Raw genomic sequence first — 27,160 nt, 5'->3', positions numbered from 1 at the left:
GCCCATCACTCTGCCTATTCTCCATCTCCCTCTGGTGCTCCCCCCTCCCCCTTTCTTTCTCCCGAGGCCTCCCGTCCCATGATCCTTTCCCTTCTCCAGCTCTGTATCCCTTTTGTCGATCATCTTTCCAGCTCTTAGCTTCATCCCACCCCCTCTGGTCTTCTTCTATCATTTCGCATTTCCCCCTCCCCCTCCTACTTTCAAATCTCTTAGCATCTTTCCTTTCAGTTAGTCCTGACGAAGGGTCTCGGCTCGAAATGTCGACACTGCTTCTCCGTATAGATGCTGCCTGGCCTGCTGTGTTCCACCAGCATTTTGTGTGTGTTGTTTGAATTTCCAGCGTCTGCAGATTTCCTCATGTGTGAACAATAGGGTCGGATTTAAACACTCTGTCGTAAAACAGGAATACTGGCAGGGAGCAGCTGGGTGGAGTTGGCCCCCCACTGTACACTGGGAGTGTTGTAGATTCACTGAGTACCCGAGACAGAATTTAAAATACAACTGATTTATTTATCACAGAAACTCCAGTCCCATTAAATGTGAACATTGGCAGAAACTCCTCCCATCCCCAGTGACCAGGGTGCAGACCTGGGTCTGACGAACAGCAGCAGTAATTGCAGAGTTCGACAACAACAGTCACTTGTGAACTTGCCTCTGGATTCAGCAACTGTGCTGGTTCAATATCCACCAGGCAGCTTAATAAACTTTTCCCCCGGTGTGAACTCCGTAGTGCTTCTGGAGGCTGGCTGAATGATTGAACCCCTTCCCACACTCTGAGCAGGTGAATGGTTTCTCCCCAGTGTGAACTCGCTGGTGTGCCAACAAGTTAGATAACTGAGTGAATCCCTTCCCACACTCTGAGCAGGTGAATAGTTTCTCCCCAGTGTGAACTCGCTGGTGTGCCAACAAGTTAGATAACTGAGTGAATCCCTTCCCACACACTGAGCAGGTGAATGGTTTCTCCCCAGTGTAAACTCGCTGGTGTGCCAACAATTAGAGGTACAGACAGGAGGTTCTGTGGTCGTGACGAGACTCCTGGATGGTTTGCTGCCTCACAGGTGCCAGGGTCAGGGATGTCTCTGATCACGTGCACAGCATTCTGAAGTGGGAGGGTGATCAACCAGATGTCATGGTACACATCGGTACCAATGACGTAGGAAGAAAGAGTGAGGAGGTCCTTAAGAGTGAGTATAGAGAGCTTGGTAGGAAGTTAAAAAGTAGGACCTCGAGGGTGGTAATCTCAGGATTGCAATCCCTGCCACGTGCCAGTGAGGGTAAGAATAGGATGCTCAGGCTGATGAACACATGGCTGAGGAACTGGTGTAGGGAGCAGGGTTTCAGATTTCAGGATCGTTGGGACCTCTTCTGGGGCAGGTGGGATCTGTACAAGAGAGTCAGGTTACACCTGAACTACAAGGGGACCAATATCCTTGCAGGGAAGTTTGTTAGTGCTATTGGTGAGGGTTTAAACTAAATTTGCAGGGGGTTGGGAACCAGAGTGCCAGAGCAAATAGTGGAGCATGGGGTGAAAATAATTGATGTTAAGAGTTCATTGGAAGTCAGAAATAGAAGGGTTATGTGTAGTGGTAATAATCTTCTGAGGTGTGTCTAATTCAATGCAAGGAGTATTGTGGGGAAGGCTGACCAGCTGAGGGTGTGGATTGACACGTGGAATTACGACATGATAGTCATTAGTGAATCTTGGCTACAGGAGGGACAGGACTGGTGCTTAATGTTCCAAGGTTCTGATGTTTTGACATGATAGAGGCAGAGGAATGATGGGTGGGGGGGGGGGGGGGGGGGTGGCATTGCTAGTCAGGGAAAATGTTACAGCAGTGCTCAGGCAGGACAGATTAGAGGGCTTGTCTACCGAGGCCATATGGGTGGAGCTGAGAAACAGGAAAGGTATGACCACATTAATGGGGATGTATTATAGACCACCCAATAGTCAGTGAGAATTGAGGGAGCAAATCTGCAGAGAGATAGCAGACAACTGCAGGAAACAAAGTTGTAATAGTAGGGGATTTTAATTTTCCACATATTGATTGGGACAGGTGACAGAAGTGTGTGTGGGGGAACACTTTGGTTCCAGTGATCATAACGCCATTAGTTTCAACTTGATCATGGATAAAGATAGATCTGGTCCTCGGGTTGAAGTTCTAAACTGGAAAAAGGCCAACTTTGAAGAAATTAGAAAGGATCTAAAATCGTATATTGGGACAGGTTGTTCTCTGGCAAGGTTTTGATTGGTAAGTGGGAGGCCTTCAAAGGAGAAATTTAGAGAGTGCAGAGTTTGTATGTTCCTGTCAGGATTAAATGCAAAGTGAATAAGAATAAGGAACCTTGGTTCTCTAGGGTTGGAACTCTGATAAAGAAGAGAGAGATGTATAACATGTACAGGCAACAGGGAGCAAATAAAGGGCTTGAGGAGTATAAAAAGTGCAAAAAAAATACTTAAGAAAGAAATCAGGAGGGCCAGAAGAGGACATGAGGTTGCTTTGGCAGTCAGGGTGAAGGATAATCCAAAGAGCTTCTACAGGTATATTAAGAGCAAAAGGATAGTAAGGGATAAAATTGGTCCTCTTGAAGATCAGAGTGGTCAGCTATGTATGGAACCAAAAGAAATGGAGGGGATCTTAAATGGGTTGTTTGTGTCTGTATTTACTAAGAAAACTGGCATGGAGTCAATGGAAATAAGGCAAACAAGTAGTGAGGTCATGGAATCTATACAGATTGAAGAGGAGGAGGTGCTTGCTATCTTGAGGCAAATCAGAGTACATAAATCCTCAGGACCTGACAGGGTATTCCCTCGGACCTTGAAGGAGACTAGTATTGAAATTATAAAGATATATTTAAAATGTCAGTATCCAGAGGACATGGGTTAAGGGTGAAGGGAGAAAAGTTTAAAGGGAACATGGGGGGGGGGCCTTCTTCACACAGAGAGTGCTGTGAGTGTGGAATGAACTGCCAGATGAAGTGGTAAATGCAGGCTCACTTTTAACATTTAAGAAAAACTTGGACAGGTACATGGATGAGAGGTGTATGGAGGGATATGGTCCAGGTACTAGGCAGAAAAATGGTTCAGCACAGCCAAGAAGGGCCAAAAGGCCTGTTTCTGTGCTGTAATGTTCTATGGTTCTAAGTTTGATAACTGAGTGAATCCCTTCCCACAGTCTGAGCAGGCGAACAGCCTCTCCCTAGTGTGAACTTGCTGATGTACCTTCAAGGGAGATGACTGAGTGAAGCCCTTCCACACTTTGAGCAGGTAAGGGGCTTCTCCTCAGTGTGAACTCATTGGTGTGCCAACAAGATAGAGAACTGAGTGAATCCCTTCCCACAATGTGAGCAGGTGAACGGCCTCTCTACAGTGTAAACTCACTGGTGTTTCTTCAGTTAAGATGAGAGACAGAATCCTTTCCCACATTAAGAGCAGGTGAATTGCCTCTCCCCAGTGTGAACTTGACAGTGTGCCACAAGGTGCCACGACTGAGAAAATCCCTTCCCACATTCACAGCAGGTGAATGGCCTCACCCCAGTGTGAACTCGCTGATGTTGCTTCAGGTGGGATGAGTGATTGAACCCTTTCCCACAGTCTGAGCAGGTGAACGGTCTCTCCCCAGTGTGAACTCGCTGATGTACCTTCAGGTTACATGATCGACTGAACCCCTTCCCACAGTCTGAGCAGGTGAATGGCCTCTCCCCAGTGTGAACTTGCTGGTGTTGCTTCAGGTGAGGTGAATGACTGAATCCTTTCCCACAAAGTGAGCAGGTGAACGGTCTCTCCCCAGTGTGAACTCGCTGGTGGGCCAGTAGGTAAGATGATTGAGTGAATCCCTTCCCACAAAGTGAGCAGGTGAAAGGTTTCTCCCCAGTGTGAACTCGCTGGTGTCTCAGTAGGTTAGATAACTGACTGAACCCCTTCCCACAGTCTAAGCAGGTGAACGGCCTCTCCCCAGTGTGAACTCGCTGGTGTCTCAGTAGACTGGATGACTCAGAGAATGCCTTCCCACAGTCCAAGCAGGTGAACAGCATTCCCCCCGTGTGAACTGACTGGTGAGCCAATAGGTCAGATGATCGAGTGAATCCCTGGCCACATTCCGAACAGGTAAGGGGCCTTGCCCCCGTGTGAACTCTCTGATGTTCCTTCAGGTGAGACATTCGACTGAACCCCTTCCCACAGTCTGAGCAGGTGAATGGCCTCTCCCCAGTGTGAACTCGCTGGTGTTCCAGTAGGTAAGATGATTGAGTGAATCCCTTCCCACAACTTGAGCAGGTGAAAGGTCTCTCCCCAGTGTGAACTCGCTGGTGTCTCAGTAGGTTAGATAACTGACTGAACCCCTTCCCACATTCTGGGCAGGTGAACGGCCTCTCCCCAGTGTGAACTCGCTGGTGTCTCAGTAGACTGGATGACTGCGAGAATCTCTTCCCACAGTCCAAGCAGGTGAACAGCATTCCCCCTGTGTGAACTACTGGTGCGCCAACTGGTCAGATGATCAAGTGAATCCCTTCCCACACTCTGAGGAGGAGAATATCATCTCCCCGGTGTGAACTGACAGTTATGTCTACAGGTGGGATGGCTGAGTGATTCCACAGTCTGAGTTGGTGAATTGCCCCTCTCTCGTGTGTACTCGCTGGTGTCTCTGCAGTTGGGGTGAATCCCTTCCCACAGCCTGAGCAGGTGAACAGTCTCTCTGCAGGGAGAACTCACTCGTGTGTCAGCAGATCAGATTACCGAGTGAATCTCTTCCCACACATGGAACAATTGAACAGTCTCTCCCCTGACAGCCCACTGGTGTCTCTGCAGGTCAGCTGAGTGAGTGAATCCCTTCCTACACAAACAGCAAGTGATCGACCCTTCACTGCTCTGAGTTTCCTGATGTATCATCAGCTTGGATGAATCACTTCCCGCAGACTGAACAGATCAATAAATGCTGGTGTGTTCTCAGCACCCCGGTTCCAGTGGATCGCGCTCAGAGACGTCTTCATCTCCTAGGACCAACAACAGATATACTGGTGTTACAATGGGAATATCTGGTCAGTCCTTAAATATCTGGACAGAATCATTAGAACTGATGTGCTGTTGTGTTTGAGATCCCTGCACACAAATTCTTTGTTGTGTCTATCCCACCTGTAAAATGATTTACAAAAGCCATCAATGGGTGAAGCACAGCATTTCAGATGAAATAAATTCAATTTCTACGCTGAGGACTGACAGCACACTGTTACAGAGGGGTGCAACCCAAGTTGGAGGAACAACTCCTGATTTTTCTAACTGAGCACGGACCAGGAACCCCGACTGTCCATCCAGTTCTTCCCAGAGACTTCCTGATCACTCTGACCCCTCCCCCCCCCCCACACTGATAGTGGTGAACTCAGAATCAGAACCAGGTTTATCATCACCGGCATGTGATGTGAAATCTGTTAATGTAGCAGCAGCAGTTCACCGCAATACATAATATATAGAAGAAAAAGAACAAAATAAAATAATAAATAAATAAATCGCTTACAGTATGCATATATTGAATAGATTAAAATTGTGCAAAAATACTATGTATTAAAAAAGTGAGGTAGTGTCCAAGGGTTCAATGTCCATTTAGGAATCCGATGGCAGAGGGGAAGAAGCTGTTCATGAATCACAGAGTACGTGCCTTCAGACTTCTGTATCTCCTACCTGATGGGAACAGTGAAAAAATGGCATGTCCTGGGTGCTGGAGGTCCTTACTAATGGTAGCTGCGTTTCTGAGACACCGCTTCTTGAAGATGTCCTGGGTACTTTGTAGGCCAGTACCCAAGATGGAGCTGACTAGATTTACAACCTTCTGCAGCTTCTTTCGGTCCTGTGCAGTAGCCCCTCCATACCAGACAGTGATGCAGCCTGTCTGAATGCTCTCCACGATACATCTATGGAGTGCATTTTTAGTGTATTTGTTGACATTACCAAGTCTCTTCAAACTCCTAATGAGGTATAATCACTGTCTTGCCTTCTTTATAACTGCATCAGTATGTTGGGACCAGGTTAGATCCTCAGAGACCTTGACACCCAGGAACTTGAAGCTGCTCACTCTCTCCACTTCTGATCCCTCTGTGAGGATTGGTATGTGTTTCTTCATCTTACCCGTCCTGAAGTCCACAATCAGCTCTTTTGTCTTTCTGCTGTTGAGTGCCATGTTGTTGCTGCAGCACCATTCCACTAGTTGGCATATCTCACTCCTGTACGCCCTTTCGTCACCACCTGAGATTCTACCAACAATGGTTGTACCGTCAGCAAATTTATAGATTGTAGCGATGTGCTACACACAGCGCTGAAATAACGACACGTAAGTCGTTTCGAGACTAGTATATTTAAACTTCGCAGCGCTGGCATTTAATCCCTAGCGCCCGCCCTCTCCAGGCGGAAATGACGTCAGAGGTGCAATACCAAAGTCTCTCCCTGCGTGCTGGCTATTTGTGAGCCAGTTCACCTGCACAGAAAGTGGGTCGCCACATAACCCCCCCCCCCCCCCCCCCCCAGAACCGGCGATACACCCCCCAATGTCCACAGTCTGGATCAGCCTGTTTGGGAGGTCTGCTTCTGCACCGCGGTGCCTGAACCTTGACCGACTGCGCCAAGTCCACATGGGCTGGTTTGAGTCGGTCCACCGTGAAAACCTCTCTCCCCCCAATGTCCAGAACATACATGGACCTGTTTTTGTTGATCACCTTGAATGGCCCCTCGTACAGCCGCTGCAGCGGTGCCCAGTATCTGCCCCTTCGTACAAACACAAACTTACAGTTCTGCAGGTCTTTGGGTACATGGGTCGGGGTCCGTCCGTGCTGTGAAGTCGGTACGGGGGCCAGGTTGCCGAGCCTTTCGTGTAGTCTGTCCAGGACTGCTGCGGGTTCTTCCTCTTGCTCCCTTGGGGCTGGTATGAACTCTCCTGGGACGGCCAGGGGCGCGCCATACACCAACTCGGCCGACAAGGCGTGCAGATCCTCTTTGGGCGCTGTGCGAACTCCAAGCAGGACCCAGGGAAGCTCGTCCACCCAGTTAGGTCCTCTCAGGCGGGCCATGAGAGCTGACTTCAAGTGATGGTGGAAGTGTTCCACTAGTCTGTTCGACTGTGGGTGGTAGGCAGTAGTGTGGTGTAGCTGCGTTCCCAACAGGCTGGCCACAGCTGACCACAGGCTGGAGGTGAACTGGGCGCCTCTGTCGGAGGTAATGTGGGCCGGTACCCCGAAGCGAGATACCCAGGTTGCGATCAGTGCTCGGGCGCAGGAATCGGCAGATGTGTTGGTGAGCGGGACCGCCTCTGGCCACCTTGTGAACCGGTCTACCATAGTTAGGAGGTACCGCGCTCCTCGGGACACTGGTAGGGGGCCCACGATATCCACATGGATGTGGTCGAACCTCCGGTGGGTGGGTTCGAACTGCTGCGGCGGGGCTTTAGTGTGCCGCTGCATCTTGGCTGTTTGGCACTGCGTGCACGTTCTGGCCCAGTCACTGACCTGCTTGCAAAGTCCGTGCCACGCAAACTTGCTGGAGACCAGCCGGACTGTTGTCCTGATAGATGGGTGTGCCAAACCGTGTATGGAGTCGAAAACTTACCGCCTCCAGGCTGCCGGGACGATGGGGCGAGGTTGGCCGGTAGCCACGTCGCACAGGAGGGTCCTCTCACTTGGGCCTACGAGAAAGTCTTGCAGCTGCAAACCCGAGACTGCGGTCCTGTAGCTGGGCATCTCGTTGTCTGCCTGCTGCACCTCCGCCAGTGCTGCATAGTCCACCCCCAGGGACAGGGCCTGGACAGCTGGTCTGGAGAGTGCATCCGCTACTACGTTGTCCTTCCCTGAGACATGCTGGATGTCCATCGTGTACTCGGAGATGTAGGACAGATGTCGCTGCTGGTGAGCCGACCAGGGATCAGACACCTTCGTGAACGCGAAGTTCAATGGTTTGTGGTCCGTGAATGCGGTGAATGGCCTGCCTTCTAAGAAGTACCTGAAATGCCGGATTGCCAGATACAATGCCAACAGCTCCCGGTCGAAAGCACTGTATTTGAGTTTGGATGGCCGTAGGTGCTTGCTGAAGAAAGCCAGGAGTTGCCAGCGCCCCTCGATGAGCTGCTCCAGCACCCCACCGACTGCTGTGTCGGATGCGTCCACCGTGAGTGCGGCCAGAACGTCCGTTCTGGGGTGCACCATCATCGCGGCATCTGCCAAGGCTTCCTTGGCTTTAATGAAAGCGGCCGCGGCCTCCTCGTCCCAAGTAACATCCTTGCCTTTACCCGACATCAAGGTGTACAATGGGCACATGATACGGGCTGCTGAGGGGAGGAAACGGTGGTAGAAGTTCACCATACCAATGAACTCCTGCAGGCCTTTGACCATGTTGGGCCGGGCAAAGTGGCGGATAGCGTCTACCTTGGCGGGCAGAGGTGTTGCCCCGTCTTTGGTAACCTGTGGCCCAGGAAGTCAATGGTATCGAGACCGAACTGGCATTTGGCTGGGTTGATCGTGAGGCTGAAATCACTCAGGCAAGAGTAGAGCTGGCGGAGGTGGGACAGATGCTCCTGGCAACTACTGCTGGCTATAAGGATGTCGTCCAAATAGATGAACGCAAAGTCCAGGTCGCGTCCCACCGCATCCATTAGCCGCTGGAACGTCTGTGCGGCATTCTTCAGGCCGAACGGCATTCGGAGGAACTCGAATAGGCCGAACAGGGTGATGAGTGCTGTTTTGGGGATGTCTTCAAGGTGCACTGGGATTTGATGGTATCCCCGGACGAGGTCTACTTTGGAAAAGATTCTTGCCCCGTGCAGGTTTGCTGCAAAGTCCTGGATGTGCGGCACGGGGTAGCGGTCTGGAGTTGTAGCCTCGTTCAGTCTGCGGTAGTCGCCGCATGGTCTCCAACCCCCGGCTGCTTTGGGCACCATGTGCAGGGGGGAGGCCCATGGGCTGTCGGACCGCCGTATGATCCCCAATTCCTCCATCCTCTTGAACTCCTCCTTTGCCAGGCGTAGCTTTTCCAGGGGGAGCCTTCGTGCGCGGGCGTGGAGGGGTGGTCCCTGGGTCGGGATGTGGTGCTGTACCCCATGTCTGGGCGTGGCTGCCGTGAACTTCGGTGCCAGAATCGATGGAAAGTCCACCAGGATTCTGGTGTATTTGTTGTCCGACAGCGTGATGGAGTCCAGGTGTGGGGCCGGCAACTTGGCTTCATCCAGGGAGAACGTCTGGAAAGTCTCAGCATGTACCAGTCTTTTCCCTTGCAAGTCGACCAGCAGGCTGTGAGCTCGCAAGAAGTCCACCCCCAGGAGTGTTTGGGCCACCGCGGCCAGTGTGAAGTCCCACGTGAACAGGCTGGTGCCGAACTGCAGCTGCACTGTACAGGTGCCATAGGTCCGTATCGTGCTGCTGTTTGTGGCCCTCAGGGTGGGTCCTGGCTGCCTGTTGCGGGTGTCATACCCCGTCGGGGGCAAGACGCTGATCTCCGCTCTGGTGTTTGTCCCAGACGTACAAGAGGCTGTCCTGGTGGCCAGCCGCCATAATCATTAGCGGCAGCTGGCCCTTGCAGGGCGGGTGACAACGGCGGGCTTTTGTGCCCCACCGCTGGTGGTAGAAACACCACTGTTCGCTGGCCTCCTCAGTCCTGCCTCTGTGTTGTGTGCGCCCCGCTGCCGGGCCTGGTCTGGTCCGCTGTTGGGCCCTTGGCCTGGTAACCTGACCGACAGACGCCACGCTCTCCCTCTTGGCTTTCCACAGCACATCTGCCCGGGCCACCACCTTCCGGGGGTCACTGAAATCTGCTTCGGCCAGCAGCAGATGTATGTCCTCGGGCAGTTGCTCTAGGAACGCCTGCTCAAACATGAGGCAGGGCTTGTGTCCGTCAGCCAGGGCCAGCATCTCGTTCATCAATGCTGACGGCAGTCTGTCTCCCAAACCGTCCAGGTGAAGAAGGCGGGCACCCCGCTCACGCCGTGAGAGGCCAAAGGTCCCAATGAGCAGAGCTTTGAATGCTTCATATTTGCCTTCTTCTGGGGGGCGACTGTATGAAATCTGCAACCTGGGCGGCCGTCTCCTGGTCAAGGGCGCTCACCACGTGATAATAACGCGTGGAATCAGAAGATATCTGTCGAATCTGGAACTGGGCTTCTGCTTGGCTAAACCACACGCGTGGTCGCAGCGTCCAGAAAGTCGGCAGTTTTAGCGAAACTGCGTGAACAGATGAAGAGTCGGTCATCTTTGGTCCAAATCCCGTTTGGACCGTCGGGATCACCAATGTAGTGATGTGCTACACGTAGCGCTGAAATAACGACACACAGTCAGTAAGTCATTTTGAGACTAGTTTATTTAAACTTCGCGGCGCTGGCATTTAATCCCTAGCGCCCCCCTCTCCGGGCGGAAATGACATCAGAGATGCATTACCAAAGTCTCCCCCCGCGCACTGGCTATTTGTGAGCCGGTTTGCCTGCGCAGAAAGTGGGTCGCCACAAGATGGTATTTGAGCTATGCCTACCCACACAGTCATGTGTATATAGAGTGTCGAGCAGTGGGCTAAGCACACACCCCTGAGGTGCACCAGTGTTGATCGCCAGTGAGGAGGAGATGTTATCACCAATCCACAAAGATTGTAGTCTTTCGGTTAGGAAGTCGAGGATCCAATTACAGAGGGAGGTACAGAGGCCCAGGTTCTGCAACTTCTCAATCAGGATTGTGGGAATGATGGTATTAAATGCTAAGCTATAGTTGATGAACAGCATCCTGACATAGGTGTCTGTGTTGTCCAGGTGGTCTAAAGCCATGTGGAGAGCCATTGAGATTGTGTCTGCCATGTGATGATAGGCAAATTGCAATGGGTCCAGGTCCTTGGTGAGGCAGGAGTTTAGTCTAGTCATGACCAATGTCTCAAAGCATTTCATCACTATCGATGTGAGTGTTACCGGGCAACAGTCATCAAGGCAGCTCACATTATTCTTCTTAGGGACTGGTACAATTGTTACCCTTTTGAAGCAAGTGGGAACTCCACCTGTAGCAGTGAGAGGTTCAAAATGTCCTTGAACACTCCCGTTAGTTGGTTGGCACAGGCTTTCAGAGACTTACCAGGTACTCCATCGGGACCTTCTGCCTTGCTAGGGTTCACTCTCTTTAAAGACAGTCTAACATCGGCCTCTGAGACAGAGATCACAGGGTCGTCAGATGCAGCTGTAATTGTGTTCTCCCTTTCAAAGCGGGCATAGAAGTCTTCTCAAAGATTTCAAGTTCCCTGGCCCCCACCGCCTTATTTTCACCATGGACGTCCAGTCCCTATATTCCTCTATCCCCCACCAGGAAGGTCTCCAAACTCTCCGTTTCTTCCTGGATTCCAGTCCCAGCCAGTCACCCTCTACCACCACTCTTCTCCACCTGGCAGAATTAGTCCTCACCCTTAACAATTTCTCCTTTGGCTCCTCCCACTTCCTCCAAACTAAAGGTGTAGCCATGGGCACCCGCATGGGTCCTAGCTACGCCTGCCTTTTTGTCGGCCATGTGGAGCAATCTATGTTCCAAGCCTACACCGGTATCTGTCCTCCTCTTTTCTTGCGTTATATCGACGACTGCATCGGCGCTGCTTCCTGCACACATGCTGAGCTCGTCGACTTCATTAACTTCGCCTCCAACTTTCACCTGCCCTCAAATTCACCTGGTCTATTTCCGACACCTCCCTCCGCTTTCTAGATCTTTCTGTTTCTATCTCTGGAGACAGCCTATCCACCGATGTCTACTACAAACCTACAGACTCGCACAGCTACCTAGACTATTCCTCCTCCCACCCTGTCTCCTGCAAAAATGCTATCCCTTTCTCTCAATTCCTCCGCCTCCGCCGCATCTGCTCTCAGGATGAGGCCTTTCATTCCAGGACAAAGGAGATGTCTTCCTTTTTTAAAGAAAGGGGCTTCCCTTCGTCCACTATCAACTCTGCCCTCCACCACATCTCCCGTATTTCACGCACCTCTGCCCTCACCCCATACCCTCACCAGCCCACCAGGGATAGAGTCCCCCTGGTCCTCACCTATTACCCTACCAGCCTACAGATCCAACGTATAATCCTCCATAACTTCCGCCACCTCCTACGGGATCCCACCACCAGATACATCTTCCCCTCCCCCCCACTCTCGGCTTTCCACAGGGATCGCTCCCTACTCGACTCCCTTGTCCATTCATCCCCCCCATCCCTCCCCACCGACCTCCCTCCTGGCACTCATCCCTGCAAATGGAAGAAGTGCTACACCTGCCCCCACACTTCTTCCCTCACCACCATCCTAGACCCCAGACAGTCCTTTCAGGTGAGGCACCACTTCACCTGCGAGTCAACTGGGGTGATATACTGTATCCGGTGCTCCCGATGTGGCCATTTATACATTGGGGAGACCCGTCGCAGACTAGGAGACCGTTTCACCGAACACCGGCGCTCAGTCCTCCAGCGGTGGCCGGGTCTCCCTATGGCCACACACTTCAATTCCACAGACCACTCCCACTCCGACATGTCTGTCCATGGCCTCCTCTACCGTCAAGATGAGGCCACACGCAGGTCAATGGAGCAATACCTTATCTCCCGCCTAGGTAGCCTCCTACCTGCCGGCATGAACATTCAACTCACAGACCTCCGTTGATACCCCTGCTTCCCCTCTTTACCCCATCCCTATCTATAATTTTAGTCTGGTTCTCTTTCTCTCTTTTATCCCCCCTCACTATGATCTCCCCCAGCCCTACCTTTCTTTCTCTTTTATTTCCCATAATTCTCTACCTTCCCCCAGCCCATTTCCCTCCAGCCTATCACTTCCCAGCTCTCTACTTCATCCCTCCCCCCACTTCTTATCTTCCCCCAACCATCCCATGTTACTTCACTCCTGATGAAGAGTTTCGGCCCGAAACATCGTCACTACCTCCTCCCATAGATGCTGTCTGGCCTGCTGAGTTCTGTCAGCATTTTGTGTTTTTATTTACAAACGTTTGTATTTCCAGCATCTGCAGATTCACTCGTGTTGCCATAGAAGGCGTTGAGGTCATCTGGTAGTGAAGCATCACTGCCATTCATGCTGTTGGGTTTCGCTTTGTACGAAGTAATGTCTTGCAGTCCCTGTCAGAGTTGTCGTACATCTGATGTCGCTTCTAACCTCGTTCGAAATTGTCTCTTTGCCCTTGAAATAGTCCTCTGCAAATCATACCTGGTTTTCTGGTACGGACCTGGGTTGCCGGACTTCAATGCCACAGATCCAGCCTTCAGCAGACGACGCACCTCCTGGTTCATCCACGGCCTTTGGTTTGGGAATGTACAGTAGGTCTTTGTAAGCACACACTCATCCACACAGGTTTTAATGAAGTCGGTAACAACTGCAGCATATTCATCCAGGTTCAAAGATGAATCCCAATATGCAGTCCAGTCCACCGATTCAAACCAGTCCTGTAGGTGCTCCTGTGCTTCCCTTGTCCATACCTTCTTGGTCGTCACTACTATTTTTGCAGTCTTCAGTCTCTGCCTGTACTTAGGGAGTAGAAGTACAGCCAGGTGATCAGACTTCCCGAAGTGAGGGCGTGGATTAGCACAGTAGGCATTCTTGTTGGAAGTGTAGCAATGGCCCAGTGTGTTGTTTCCTCTGGTATTGCAAGTGATCTGTTGATGGTAATTGCTTAGTGAATTTTTCCAGATTGTCCTGGTTAAAATCCCCCAAAACAATGGTGAAAGCATTAGGGTGCGCTGTTTCGTTCATGTTGATCCCATTGCTCAGATCATCTAAAGTCTGATTGACACTGGCCTGAGGTGGAATGTAAACTGCTACCAGAATGACCCCAGAGAAGGTAGGTAAACAGGACGGCACTTAACTGCAAAATATTCCAGGTCTGGTGAGCAGAATTGGGACAGCACTGATATACTTGTGCACCAAGAGGAGTTGATCATGAGGCATACTCCTCCACCTCTGCTTTAGAGAGACTCTATAGATCTATCCTGATGATGTACAGTAAACCCGTCGATCTGAATTGCTTCATCCAGTACAGAAGGGGTTATAACCAGGATTCCATGAAACAAAGGACACACACGGTCCTAATGTCCCTCTCATTAGGGCTCCCTGGCTCTGAGATCATCGATTTTATCCACCAGAGACAGCACGTTTGCCAGCAAGATAGTCAGTCAGTATTGGGAGGTTAAAACCCGTTTCCCCAAAAGCATTTGTATCCCTGACCTGCAGCCATGCTTCATGTGTGGAATGCTACATGGACGCTTCTGTCCACAATCAGTGTTGCTTCTGTCAGTTTTAAGCAGCGATAGTTCGTTTAAATGCTTTGAGACATCTTTGTTGACTGTACTCACCTTGGAAGTAGTTGTGTTTTTTTCCTGTAACAGGCTGAAACAAGAATATTTAGTCATATCCATAGAGAGTACTGCTGCTACTTGAGTCACCCCTAGGTGCCCCAGAAGTGAGAATCATCGATGGCAACAAATATGAAGGGGAGGCCAGTTGTCTTTCCCATTGGAGTGTGGCACTTTTGTGATGTGAAAGCCACAGGTCACTCGTTACCCAGGAGAAAGGTGTTTGATATCATTATGTACCCAGAGAGAATGGTACAAAACAAGTTCTCATGGGTAGAAAGGTTCAGAGAAAGAGCACAAACAAAGGTGGTTTTCTCAAGAACTAAATCTGACGGAAGGATTTTGTTCTTTCTCCCCCCATGCAGCAATAACAGACGTTTTCATTGACTGGAGGGTGGACTCTCCATCCGAGATTGACTCAGAAATATGTTTTTGTTCTGAGTGCCGAATTCTTGGATTCAGAAAGCTGGAGCTGGGCAGTGTCTGACAGATCCATCCACTGCCATTCCCTCCACCTGCACTTCCAAACACACCCTATGGACTGCTCGGAAAGATTCACAGCTGCCTCTATACCCAAGAACATCCACGGAAGCTGACGGCAGACCCTCACAAAGCAACTAGGCCCGATGGAGTACGTGGCGGGGCTGTGGAAACTTGTGCCAACCAACTGGCGGGGATATTCAAAGACATTTCCAATCTCTCGTTGCTTCATCGGAGGTCGCTACCTGATTCAAAAGGGAAACACCTATACCGGTGTCCAAAAAGAGCAGGGTGAGCTCTCTGAACGACCATCGCCACCATATTGTCCCTTCACGTGAACAATACCAATACTTATGTCAAGTGGTTGTTTATTGGCTACAGCTCAGCGTTCAACACAACCATTCCTACAGCTCTGATCGAAAAGCTCCAGGATCTAGGCCTCCACACCTCTCTCTGCAACTGTATCCTCGACTTCCAAAGCGGAAGACCACAGTCTGTGTGGATTGGTGGATTGATAACATGTCCACCTCACTGGCTAGCAACACTGGCGCACTGCTCTACTCTCTCTGTACACCCATGGCTGTGCGACTAGGTGCAGCCCAAATGCTATCTATAAACTTGCTGACAACACATCTGTGGTCACAAGAGGGCGTAGAGGAGTGGGGCATATCAAGTGGTTAAGTTTCACAGAAACAATCTTGCACAAACTCAGTTAGACCACAGAACACATTGTAGACTTCAGGAAGGAAAAGGCGAGGGAACACACACCAGTCCTCAGAGAGGGATCAGATTGGAAAGAGTGAGCAATTTCAAGTTCCTGGGTGTCAACATCTCTGAGGGTCTATCCTGGACCCAACGCATCAAAGCAGTTATAAAAAAGCACAACAACGGCTATACTTCAGGAGGAGTTTGAGGAGATTTATGTCACCAAAGACATTTGCAGATTTCTACAGATATACCACAGGGACCATTCTGTTATGGGGTGTAGGGTGAAAGAAGTTACAGGAAGTTGTACACTCAGTCAGCTCCATCATGGGCACCAGCCTCCACAGTATCCAGGACATCAAGAAGTGAAGCCTCAGAAAGGCGGCATCCATCATTAAGGACCCCCATCACCCTCTTGTCAGTGCTACCATCAGGGAGGAGGTACAGACGCCTGAAGACACACTCAACAATTCAGAAACAGCTTCCTCCCCTCTGCCATCAGATTTCTGAATGGTCATTGAACCCTTGGACACTACCTCAAAGCATTCAATGTACATTTATTATCAAAGAATGTATAAATTATGCAAAGTTGAGATTCGTCTGCTTACAGGCACAGAAACATAGAAAATAGGTGCAGGAGTAGGCCATTCGGCCCTTCGAGCCTGCACCGCCATTCAGTATGATCATGGCTGATCATCCAACTCAGAACCCTGTACCTGCTTTCTCTCCATACCCCCTGATCCCTTTAGCCACAAGGGCCATATCTAACTTCCTCTTAAATATAGCCAATGAACCGGCCTCAACTGTTTCCTGTGGCAGAGAATTCCACAGATTCACCACTCTCTGGGTGAAGAAGTTTTTCCTTATCTCGGTCCTAAAAGGCTTCCCCTTTATCCTTAAACTGTGACCCCTCGTTCTGGACTTCCCCAACGTCGGAAACAATCTTCCTGCATCTAGCCTGTCCAATCCCTTTAGAATTTTATACATTTCAATAAGATTACCCCTCAGTCTTCTAAATTCCAGTGAGTATAAGCCTAGTCGATCCAGTCTTTCTTCATATGAAAGTCCTGCCATCCCAGGAATCAATCTAGTGAACCTTCTCTGTACTCCCTCTATGGCAAGAATGTCTTTCCTCAGATTAGGGGACCAAAACTGCACACAGTATTCTAGGTGCGGTCTCACCAAGGCCTTGTACAACTGCAGTAGAACCTCCCTGCTCCTGTACTCAAATCCTTTTGCTATGAATGCCAACATACCATTTGCCTTTTTCACCGCCTGCTGTACCTGCATGCCCACCTTCAATGACTGGTGTACAATGACACCCAGGTCTCGTTGCATCTCCCCTTTTCCTAATCGGCCACCGTTCAGATAATAATCTGTTTTCCTGTTCTTGCAACCAAAGTGGATAACCTCACATTTATCCACATTAAATTGCATCTGCCATGAATTTGCCCACTCACCTAACCTATCCAAGTCACCCTGCATCCTCTTAGCATCCTCCTCACAGCTAACACCGCCGCCCAGCTTCGTGCCATCTGCAAACTTGGAGATGCTGCATTTAATTCCCTCGTCTAAATCAATAATATATATTGTAAACAACTGGGGTCCCAGCACTGAGCCTTGCTCAGTACCCAACTAGTCACTGCCTGCCATTCTGAAAAGGTCCCGTTTACTCCCACTCTTTGTTTCCTGTCTGCCAACCAATTCTCTATCCACATCAATACCATACCCCCAATACCGTGTGCTTTAAGTTTGCACACTAATCTCCTGTGTGGGACCTTGTCAAAAGCCTTTTGAAAGTCTAAATATACCACATCCACTGGCTCTCCCCTATCCACTCTACTAGTTACATCTTCAAAAAATTCTATAAGATTCGTTAGACATGATTTTCCTTTCACAAATCCATGCTGACTTTGTCCAATGATTTCACCTCTTTCCAAATGTGCTGTTATCACATCTTTGATAACCGACTGTGCTGCCTTTATGGCAGTTATTTAGTTTATAATATTTTCGCTTAGTAATTCGTGTGTTAGCATTTTTTAGTTAAAGTTAGGATTGTTTAAGTAAATTTGTTGTCTGTAATATATCGCGGCATGTGATGACGTCACATCCGGTTTCGCTGCATCCTGAGGGAAAATACCGGTTTGGAGAAACGGGAAGGTGGGGGCCAGACACGTGCCAGTTCAGCGCAGCAAAGTTTTCTTTCTACACACCAGAAACATAGTGAAAGCAACGCTGTAAGTCATGAGATAATCGATATGTTGAATTAAAATGTTAACGCCGATCCTGTTAAAAGTAACGACGGTCGATAAGGTTTATGTTTTCGTTAAAGAGTCGGGATAGTTTGTGTTGAAGTGTATTTAAAGCAGTCAATGGCCTAGGTAGATTCTGACTGTATGCTGCACTTTAATGTAATGTAGTTGTTGTAGTTTTACCTTTGCAAGTATTCACGATGTAAATGTGATATCTAGAAGGAAACAAATACTGTACCGATCTTGTATTGTTTTATCAACAGTTTTCACCATACGTTAATGTGGAAGAGTGAACAGTAAATGGTTAATCTTACTGCGACCCTGTTTTCATTAACGACGGTTTACCTCGGCATTTAACTCGGGTTCCTTTACACCCGAGCGAGAACACTACACCGACTCTAGCATTTTCCCCACCACCGATGTCAGACTAACCGGTCTACAATTCCCCGGTTTCTCTCTCCCTCCTTTTTTAAAAAGTGGGGTTACATTAGCCACCCTCCAATCCTCAGGAACTAATCCAGAATCTAAGGAGTTTTGAAAAATTATCACTAATGCATCCACTATTTCTTGGGCTACTTCCTGAAGCACTCTGGGATGCAGACCATCTGGCCCTGGGGATTTATCTGCCTTTAATCCCTTCAATTTACCTAACACCACTTCCCTACTAACATGTATTTCCCTCAGTTCCTCCATCTCACTAGACCCTTGGTCCCTTACTATTTCCGGAAGATTATTTATGTCCTCCTTAGTGAAGACAGAACCAAAGTAGTTATTCAATTGGTCTGCCATGTCTTTGTTCCCTATGATCAATTCACCTGTTTCTGACTGGAAAGGACCTACATTTGTCTTGACCAATCTTTTTTTTCACGTATCTATAAAAGCTTTTACAGTCAGTTTTTATGTTCCCTGCCAGCTTTCTCTCATAATCTTTTTTACCTTTCCTAATTAAGCCCTTTGTCCTCGCCCTGAATTTCTCCCAGTCCTCAGGTGTGCCACTTTTTTTTGCTAATTTATATGTTTCTTCTTTGGACTTGATACTATCCCTAATTTCCCTTGTCAGCCACGGGTGCACTACCTTCCCTGGTTTATTCTTTTGCCAAACTGGGATGAACAATTGTTGTAGTTCATCCATGCGATCTTTAAATGCTTGCCATTGCATATCCACCGTCAACCCTTTCAAGTATCATTTGCCATCCTATCTTAGCTAATTCACGTCTCATACCTTCAAAATTACCCTTCTTTAAGTTCAGAACCTTTGTTTCTGAATTAACTATGTCACTCTCCATCTTAATGAAGAATTCCACCATATTATGGTCACTCTTACCCAAGGGGCCTCGCACAACAAGATTGCTAACTAACCCTTCCTCATTGCTCAATACCCAATCTAGAATGGCCTGCTCTCTAGTTAGTTCCTCGACATGTTGGTTCAGAAAACCATCCCGTATACATTCCAAGAAATCCTGCTCCTCAGTACCCTTACCAATTTGGTTCACCCAATCTATATGTAGATTGAAGTCACCCATTATAACTACTGTTCCTTTATTGCATGCATTTCTAATTTCCTGTTTAATGCCATCCCCAACCTAACTACTACTGTTAGGTGGCCTGTACACAACTCCCACCAGCGTTTTCTGCCCCTTGGTGTTATGCAGCTCTACCCATATTGATTCCACATCCTCCAGACTAATGTCCTTCCTTTCTATTGCGTTAATCTCCTCTCTAACCAGCAATGCTACCCCACCTCCTTTTCTTTCCTGTCTATCCCTCCTGAATATTGAATATCCCTGGATGATGAGCTCCCATCCTTGGTCACTCTGGAGCCATGTCTCTGTGATCCCAACTATATCATATTCATTAATAACTATCTGCACATTCAATTCATCCACCTTGTTACGAATGCTCCTCACATTGACACACAAAGCCTTCAGGCTTGTTTTTACAACACTCTTAGCCCTTATCCAATTATGTTGAAAAGTGGCCCTTTTCGCTTTTTGCCCTGGATTTGCCTGCCTGCCACTTTTACTTTTCACCTTACTACTTTTTGCTTCTACCCTCATTTTACACCCCTCTGTCTCTCTGCACTTGTTCCCATCCCCCTGCCACATTAGTTTAAAGCCTCCTGAACAGCAGTAACAAACGCTCCCCCTAGGACATTGGTTCCAGTCCAGCCCAGGTGCAGACCGTCCTATTTATACCGGTCCCACCTCTCCCAGAACTGGTTCCAATGCCCCAGAAATTTGAATCCCTCCCCCTTGCACCATTTTTCAAGCCACATATTCATCTGAAATATCCTCCTATTTCTACTCTGACTAGCACGTGGCACTGGTAGTAACCAGAGACTATTACCTTTGTGGTCCTACTTTTTAGTTTATCTCCTAACTCCCTAAGTTCACCTTATCTATATCGTTGGTACCTAGGTGCACCACGACCACTGGCTGTTCACCCTCCCATTCCAGAATGTCCAGCAGCCGCTCAGAGACATCCTTTACCCTTGCACCAGGGAGGCAACATACCATCCTGGAGTCTTGTTTGCGGCCGCAGAAACGCCTATCTATTCTCCTTACAATCGAATCCCCTATCACTATAGCTCTCCCACTCCTTCTCCTTCCTTCCTGTGCCGCAGAGCCACCCATGGTGCAATGAACTCAGCTGCTGCTGCTTTCCCCTGATGAGACATCTCCCCCAACAGTATCCAAAACAGTATATCTGTTTAGGAGGGAGATGACCTCAGGGGACTCCTGCACTACCTGCCTCCTGCTACGCTGTCTAGTGGCCACCCCTTCCCTTTCCGCCTGTGTAGCCTTTACCTGCGGTGTGGCCAACTCACTGAATGTGCTATTCACGACTTTCTCAGCATCGCGGATGCTCCAGTATGAATCCAATCGCAGCTCCAGATGCTCAATGCGGTCTGCCAGAAGCTGCAGCTGGACACACTTCCTGCACACATAGTCGTCAGGGACACTGGAAGTATCCCTGATTTCCCACATGCTGCAGGATGAACAAACCACGGGGCCGATCTCAGCTGCCATGACCTACCCAATACTTGCCTCAACTTTTGAAACTTTCTCCTTTGAAAGGAACTTACCCAGCCTTACCTCACTTAGAGTGAAGCTCGTCCTCAGCCTCTTCTCGTCGAAGCCTCTCGAGTCAAAACCTCAAATCTCCACTCACTCACTGGCCGCTTTCCACAGGCCACTCCGCTTGAGGTAACCCTCTATTTATTTGTTTGAGCTTTTCAAACTGCTTGGTCACCTGACCTCGATTGCCCAATCAACTGCTTTCTGCTGAGTCTGAGCTATTCAAATCTTAGCCACAGAGCAAGTAACCAAAAAAATCCCAATTAAGAAAAACACCAGATGCACAGAGAAAGAGGAAAAAAACTCAAATGACGCAAACAACAGAGCATGCAACGGCAAATGCCTGGTCCAGTTCGCAGAGCCCTCACTAATGCACCTGTGATGGAGCATAGGCAGCTTGCTAAAATGGCTGATGGTCTACACTCAGCTAGGCAGTGGTGCATCGTCCCTCCTCCTTTCTCTGCCTCAATAAGCCCATCAGCAAGGCCTCCACAACATAAGGACGTGCACAGCTGCCAACGCGAGGAAGTGACGACGGCCTTGCAGTTTTGACAGTGTCAGTGCATCGGGGCACCAGAGGTCTGTGAACACTGTGGGTTCCAGCTGCCAGGGCCGTCTATGGATCACTGTCAGCATCGCCTAGGCGAAGAGCAATGAAACCTCACCAGGGCAGCAAGACCCAGACTGACGGGACACACTCTGCTTCAGTGGGTGACATTACACATGGGGCTTTGCCCTGACCTCTGCTTTGTGCACATTTCCTGAGCGCCAAAGGACTGTTAGTGGTTTTTAAGAACTGCCGGCTTGTGGATGTCAGGGACTTTGGGTCGTTACCCTGCTCCCCAACTAAGTTCCCTCAACGACTCTGTCAGGAGCATGCACCACTGCGGATGAATTTACTCGTCGGCCGGGCGACTCCCCAGACCTCGCCAAGCCTATAATCTCCACTACAGTCACAGAACATGGGCTCCAGCACCACATTCCCAGCATTGGCCCTCCAGCCTACGCCCGAGCACGTAGACAACTGCAAAGGCTGCGTTTGCCAGCATGGAATTGTACGCCGTTTGAATAGTCTGGGGTTTCACCCCTCCATAGGGTCCCTCAGTCTGATGGTGGTTGCTGCCCATATGGTGACGATTGATGCCTTAGCAAGTTCGACACCAGGTTTCGGCGGATCTCACCATGACCACAGAGCCCAGTTCCTGAGCCCGTGCTCCAGACAGGCTCACAACGCTGGTTTTAGTGAATTCTGCGTAGGGAACAGGGGTGCAGTGCTGCCGGAGCTGACTGGGGCGCCACTCCAGCACCCCTGTAAAAAAGTCAAAATAAACAAGCGGGGGTTGGGGAGAGGGGGTGGCGCTGGTGGGGAAAACGCCACTAATAACATTAGGATATTTGATAATTTTTGGTGAAATCCAATAGCCGTATTTGTGAAATTCCCCCTCGCTCGTCCCGTTGTCCCAGCAAACCCTGCTGTAGCCTCCCGCCATTTCACAGATCCTCAGTCTCTCTCCAGCACCCATTGTCTGAGCGTTGTTCGCCAAGAAAATAAAAGTCTTAGATCTTTTAAAAAGTGGCCTGTCGCTTGCTGAAGTGGGCCCTAAGGTTGGCAAGAATGAATTGAGCATTCGAATAAAGCAGATAGAAGCTGAAGTTCGTGTAAGTGTTAGTGCTACCCCTACAGTGGCAAAAATGGTCTCTCTGGTTCGTGATAAAGTGCTTACAAAGACTGAGAAACATTAAGTGTGTGGCTAGAGGACACATCACAGAAGCATATCCTTGTTGATGGTAAAATTAAACGTGGAAAAGCACTTAGTCTCTATGAGCACTACTGTGAGGGGGTTGAGGAGAGCGAGAGGAAAGAGGTTAAGGCTAGTAAGGGATGGCTGGCTAGCTATGTAAAGTGCTACAGCCTCAAGAACTTAAAAATCACGGGAGAATCGGCAAACCAAACCAATCTGACACTTTTCACTTGGAAGGGTTTGAGGCCGATGTACCAAGTATCCTTATGGAGCCGATCCAAGTCTCTCAAAAAAAATTGTTGATCACAAACTATCAACAGCTCACACTGCTGCTCTAAGGGTTGAAAATACAGCCAGTGAAGATGCTCTTGGAACATTATGTGACACCATGAATGCTTCGCAACTAAAGGCAACTTGTTCGATTTTTCGTTCTGCATATTATTTAGCTCAGAATGACAGACCATACTCTGATCACTTTGACTTACTGAACTTCAAAAAGAAAAGGTACTGACATTGGAACTGGACTGCATTCCCGCACTAGTGCAGAGATAATTAATCACAGAGCCATTAATATGAAAAGAAAATTTGCCAACATATCAAGCAGATAAATGGCAAATTTCCTGTTCTCATTGATGAATCAGCAAGCCTGAGCATTGAGACCACCCGAATAGTTTACTTGAAATGGGAAAGTGATAAGGAAGGTGATCACCATTTTATATTTTTAAGATTTAATTGAACTGCCTGATCAGAAAGCTGCAACTACACCCGCCCTCGTTATACGCAGGGGATACGTTCCTCACTGTCAACACATAATGTGAATAATTATTTAAATGGAGAAAATGGGGATTGTATTTCAAAGGGCTTCCTAAATATGTTTTATCTGTAATTTATTCACATTTTCAAACCAACACAAAAGCAGTACCAGAAGGCAACATTTGTATTATATTTCAACAATTTAAGGTAGTATTCAATGTAATAAATCATAGAAAGTTAACATAGTAGGGTGTACAGTACTCACCAACAGTGGCAGGTGTGATCGCTCCGGGAGATGAGCGGTTGTTGTGGTGTCGGGCAGCTTTACATGGATGAGGTGGATGGTTGTGGTCGTAAGGATCATATCAAGCACAGCAAGGGGTGAAGGAAGACTCACAGAACGGCAGCAGGAGATGACACCGGTTTGAAGAAAGTGGTGAGGGTTGTTTGCTTGGCAGCATTTTGTTTTTCAGCATAAATTTGCTTGTAGGGAAGAAGGGTTGACGGCAGGGAACGACTGAAGTGCTGACTCCGTTCTAAACTTGGGTCCATGTCCATCGCTGTTTGTGCCAAGTGTTCCGACTTCCACCATTCCCTCACCGTTGGTAACCTCCCGGGATTTTCAAAATAGTCTGTTGCTTGCAGCATCTGAGAGATAGTTCACCGTAAAAAAAAACACCTTGAATGTGGATCACACCTTGGTCGAGTGGTTGAATCAGCGATGTTGTGTTAGGCGGCAGGAAATGCACTGTTATATTAGGATGAAAGCTGTTCAAATGTTTAGGATGGGCTGGTGCAATGTCAAGCAACAAAAGAACTTTAAAGGCAAGATTCTGTTCCCAGCAGTAGTGTCCCAGAGCTGTGTTACCTTCACCTGATGCCGCACTGTTTATAATTTCCAACTTTTTTCCAAGTGTTAAAGCGGTTCTCTGCTGCTCAGCTGATGGCCCAGGACATGACATCGGTCGCTTAGAGGGCACAGTTATACATTTCAAACACAAAATCACTGCAGTGTAGGTAAAAACTCAAAAGTTTAAGAGCGCAAGATTGCACAACCACACCTTGCCAAAACCAATGCGAGTCTGGTGGGAGTGAGACTGTGAGGCACGTGCACCTGACTTGTATTGGCGGGAAAGCAGTGCTCCTCGCATAACTGTGAGTTTTGGACGCATATAAGGAGATGTTGGTAGAAATAGGTTCCTCGCATAACTGTGAATCCGCATTGTCTGAAGACACATATAACGAGGAAAGGGTGTATTGCTAAGCATCTATAGAACTGTCTCAATAACCATGGGTTTGATGACTCTTGAAACAGAACCTTGTAGCATTTGCCAGTGATGGGGCGAGCGTAATGCTTGGTGTCAAATCTGGTGTTGCTACAATTCTCAAGGAACATTACCTTGATGTGATAATTTGGCATTGTCTTAATCACAGATTAGAACTTGCAGTAGGTGATTCGGTGAGAGAAGTTCATTTTCAATCATTTATGGACAGATTGTACTCTGTTTACAGTAGACCACCCTAAATCAAAAGGAATTGTCTGAATGTGCCTCTTAACTAGAACAACAAATTTGCAAAATAGGCCATGTTCTGGGCACCAGGTGCAAAGCTAGCTCGTTTCGAACAGTTTCAGCAGTGTGGCAAAATTATGAAGCATTGTGTTTTCATTTTGAAAAAGCAATGAAGGATGAAACCAGATCTGGGAGTGACAGAACAACCTATGAAGGTCTGTTCAACAGACTCTCTTCAGAACTGTTTCTATTGGACTTAGCTCTAACGTATGACACGTTGCATGAACTTGGTTTACTGTCAGAGCGTTTACAGAAACGCACTACTACGAATTTTTAAGCAGACAAACTGATCAAATGGAGCATAAGAGCACTGCATGGACTGAAAAAGTAACGTGGTACAAAAACTCTAGAAGCTCAAACGGCAGGTGAAAAGGGGAAGTTTGGAGAAATTACCTTAACAAGCAACAACAAAGTTGTTTCCATGAATTATCTAGTTTCTACTAGTCTTATAAACAATTTGTAGCACCATATGTTCATGGCAACATCCTTGGAAAGATTCTCACACTTCTAAACCTCAAAGCATGTATAAGTCCCTGCTACATGAAATGTGTGTCCTTGATAAAGATAACTGGCCTGCTGAATTACTGCCCAAGAGAAGCTGCAAAATCATCTCTCTGTAAGTGGTTTAAGCTTTCTTCTTCCTCTGTAATAAATGCCTTCAGAGATTATGTGGAGGATCACGGACACCACATCCCCCAAGATTTACGCCCATTACTAAGCTGTTCACAAGTTATTCCTATTAGTACTGCTAAATGTGACAGAGGATTCAGTCACGTGAACTTGATAACAACAACACACTCAAGGATTCTCATAGACCATGTATCATCATTTATGTTTGTTAAACTACACGGACCTCCTCTAGTTCAGTGGAATCCTGAGCCATATGTCACATCATGGCTGCGGTACCACAGATCAGCACATGACACCAGGACAAGAGTTGCTTCAGTCCCCCAAACACATATTACGCCCGACCCTTTGTGGAAATTATTGTGAAACTTCTCATTGGTTACATTTGCTAAGTAGGTAATTACTTTTAAATGGATAAAATACATCTTTTTCTTTACTTGCTTGATAATTATATCTTATGATAATTAGTGAGTGCAACTGTGCAATACTTTGTCATATTATTAAGCATTATATGTTTTATTGTACCAGTTATACACTGAAATGTAGCGATAGGCTATAATCTTGTTAATGTCTTTAACTACTATTATATTTCTGTGGAGCTCTGGAATTCATATATTTCATTTATCTTGGTTTAGTGCTTGACATTTAAGAAGCCCTATTCATATATCTATGTCACACCCAATTTGTGTACCTGCTCATTACACGAATGGGGCAAGGAAGTTACCCAGTGCATGAAATGAGCAGGTACACAAATTTGGTGTGACATAGATATAGAGAGGATATAGGAAATGGCAAGCATTATCACTGCACCCCTGGTAGGGTCACCTTGAGTTGGGGCTGCCCTGACGTGACGACGTTGTTCCCTACAGATTTTGAGTAGACTTGTGTGTTCTGGGCTTTGGGGTCCCATAAAATATGTTACGGGTTTCATTACACTTAAAACGCCTCACTCCGTTTTATTCGCGAAAATCCACACCTGTAAATCAGTTTTTTTATAATAGTAATAATAAAACGACAAATTTCACGGTACACGCCAGTGATATTAAACCTGGTTCTGAACGAGACTCGTCTGTCCATCACGGACACAGTGATGCGCATGCGCCACAGAAACGACGCCACGTCCTCCCCTGATCAACTCAGAGCTCCCCGGGGCCCCGGAACGGATCGTGGGGGAAAAGGACCGGGAATGTCCCCGAGTGCGGGGTCACGGTGTGTCCGGAGCTCGCAACAACAGTCTCTCAGTCGCGCAGTGGATGAAACCCCCGCCCGCAGCCCCGCTCCTACCTGCTGCTGATTCTCCCGAGCATGTCGTCCACCGAGCGCATGCGCAGTTTTCGGGAACGATCTGTGACCCTCACGCCTGCGCATTTGGTCGCTAAGCCCCGATTTTCAAGCGCAGAGGTTTCTGGGTATCCACGGTGCCATTGAAGCAAAGACCAGTTCCACAGATAAATGTATTTATGTAGAAAACTCAGCAGCAACTTAAACACAGCGTATTCAGCGTCAACAGGCAATCCGTGTGACAAAGTCCAACTCACTTACAAATGCAGATATAAAACACACGAGATTCAGCAGATGTAAAGGGCTGCAGGAAGTCAGCAGATCTGGCAGCAACCAAACAGAGGAATAAACT

At 48.2% G+C, this 27,160-nt stretch overlaps 1 pseudogene; it reads right to left on the bottom strand.

Moving 5' to 3' along the window:
* Nucleotides 1-489: 489 nt before the first annotated feature.
* Nucleotides 490-26,873, bottom strand: LOC140717829 (uncharacterized; annotated as a pseudogene).
* Between the last annotated feature and the right edge of the window lie 287 nt (nt 26,874-27,160).

The sequence above is a fragment of the Hemitrygon akajei genome, chromosome 28 (genome assembly GCF_048418815.1).
Source record: "Hemitrygon akajei chromosome 28, sHemAka1.3, whole genome shotgun sequence".
In the NCBI taxonomy this organism is placed as follows: domain Eukaryota; kingdom Metazoa; phylum Chordata; class Chondrichthyes; order Myliobatiformes; family Dasyatidae; genus Hemitrygon; species Hemitrygon akajei.
The sequence above is the reverse complement of the archived record's forward strand: the minus strand, read 5'-3'. Positions and strand labels throughout refer to the sequence as shown.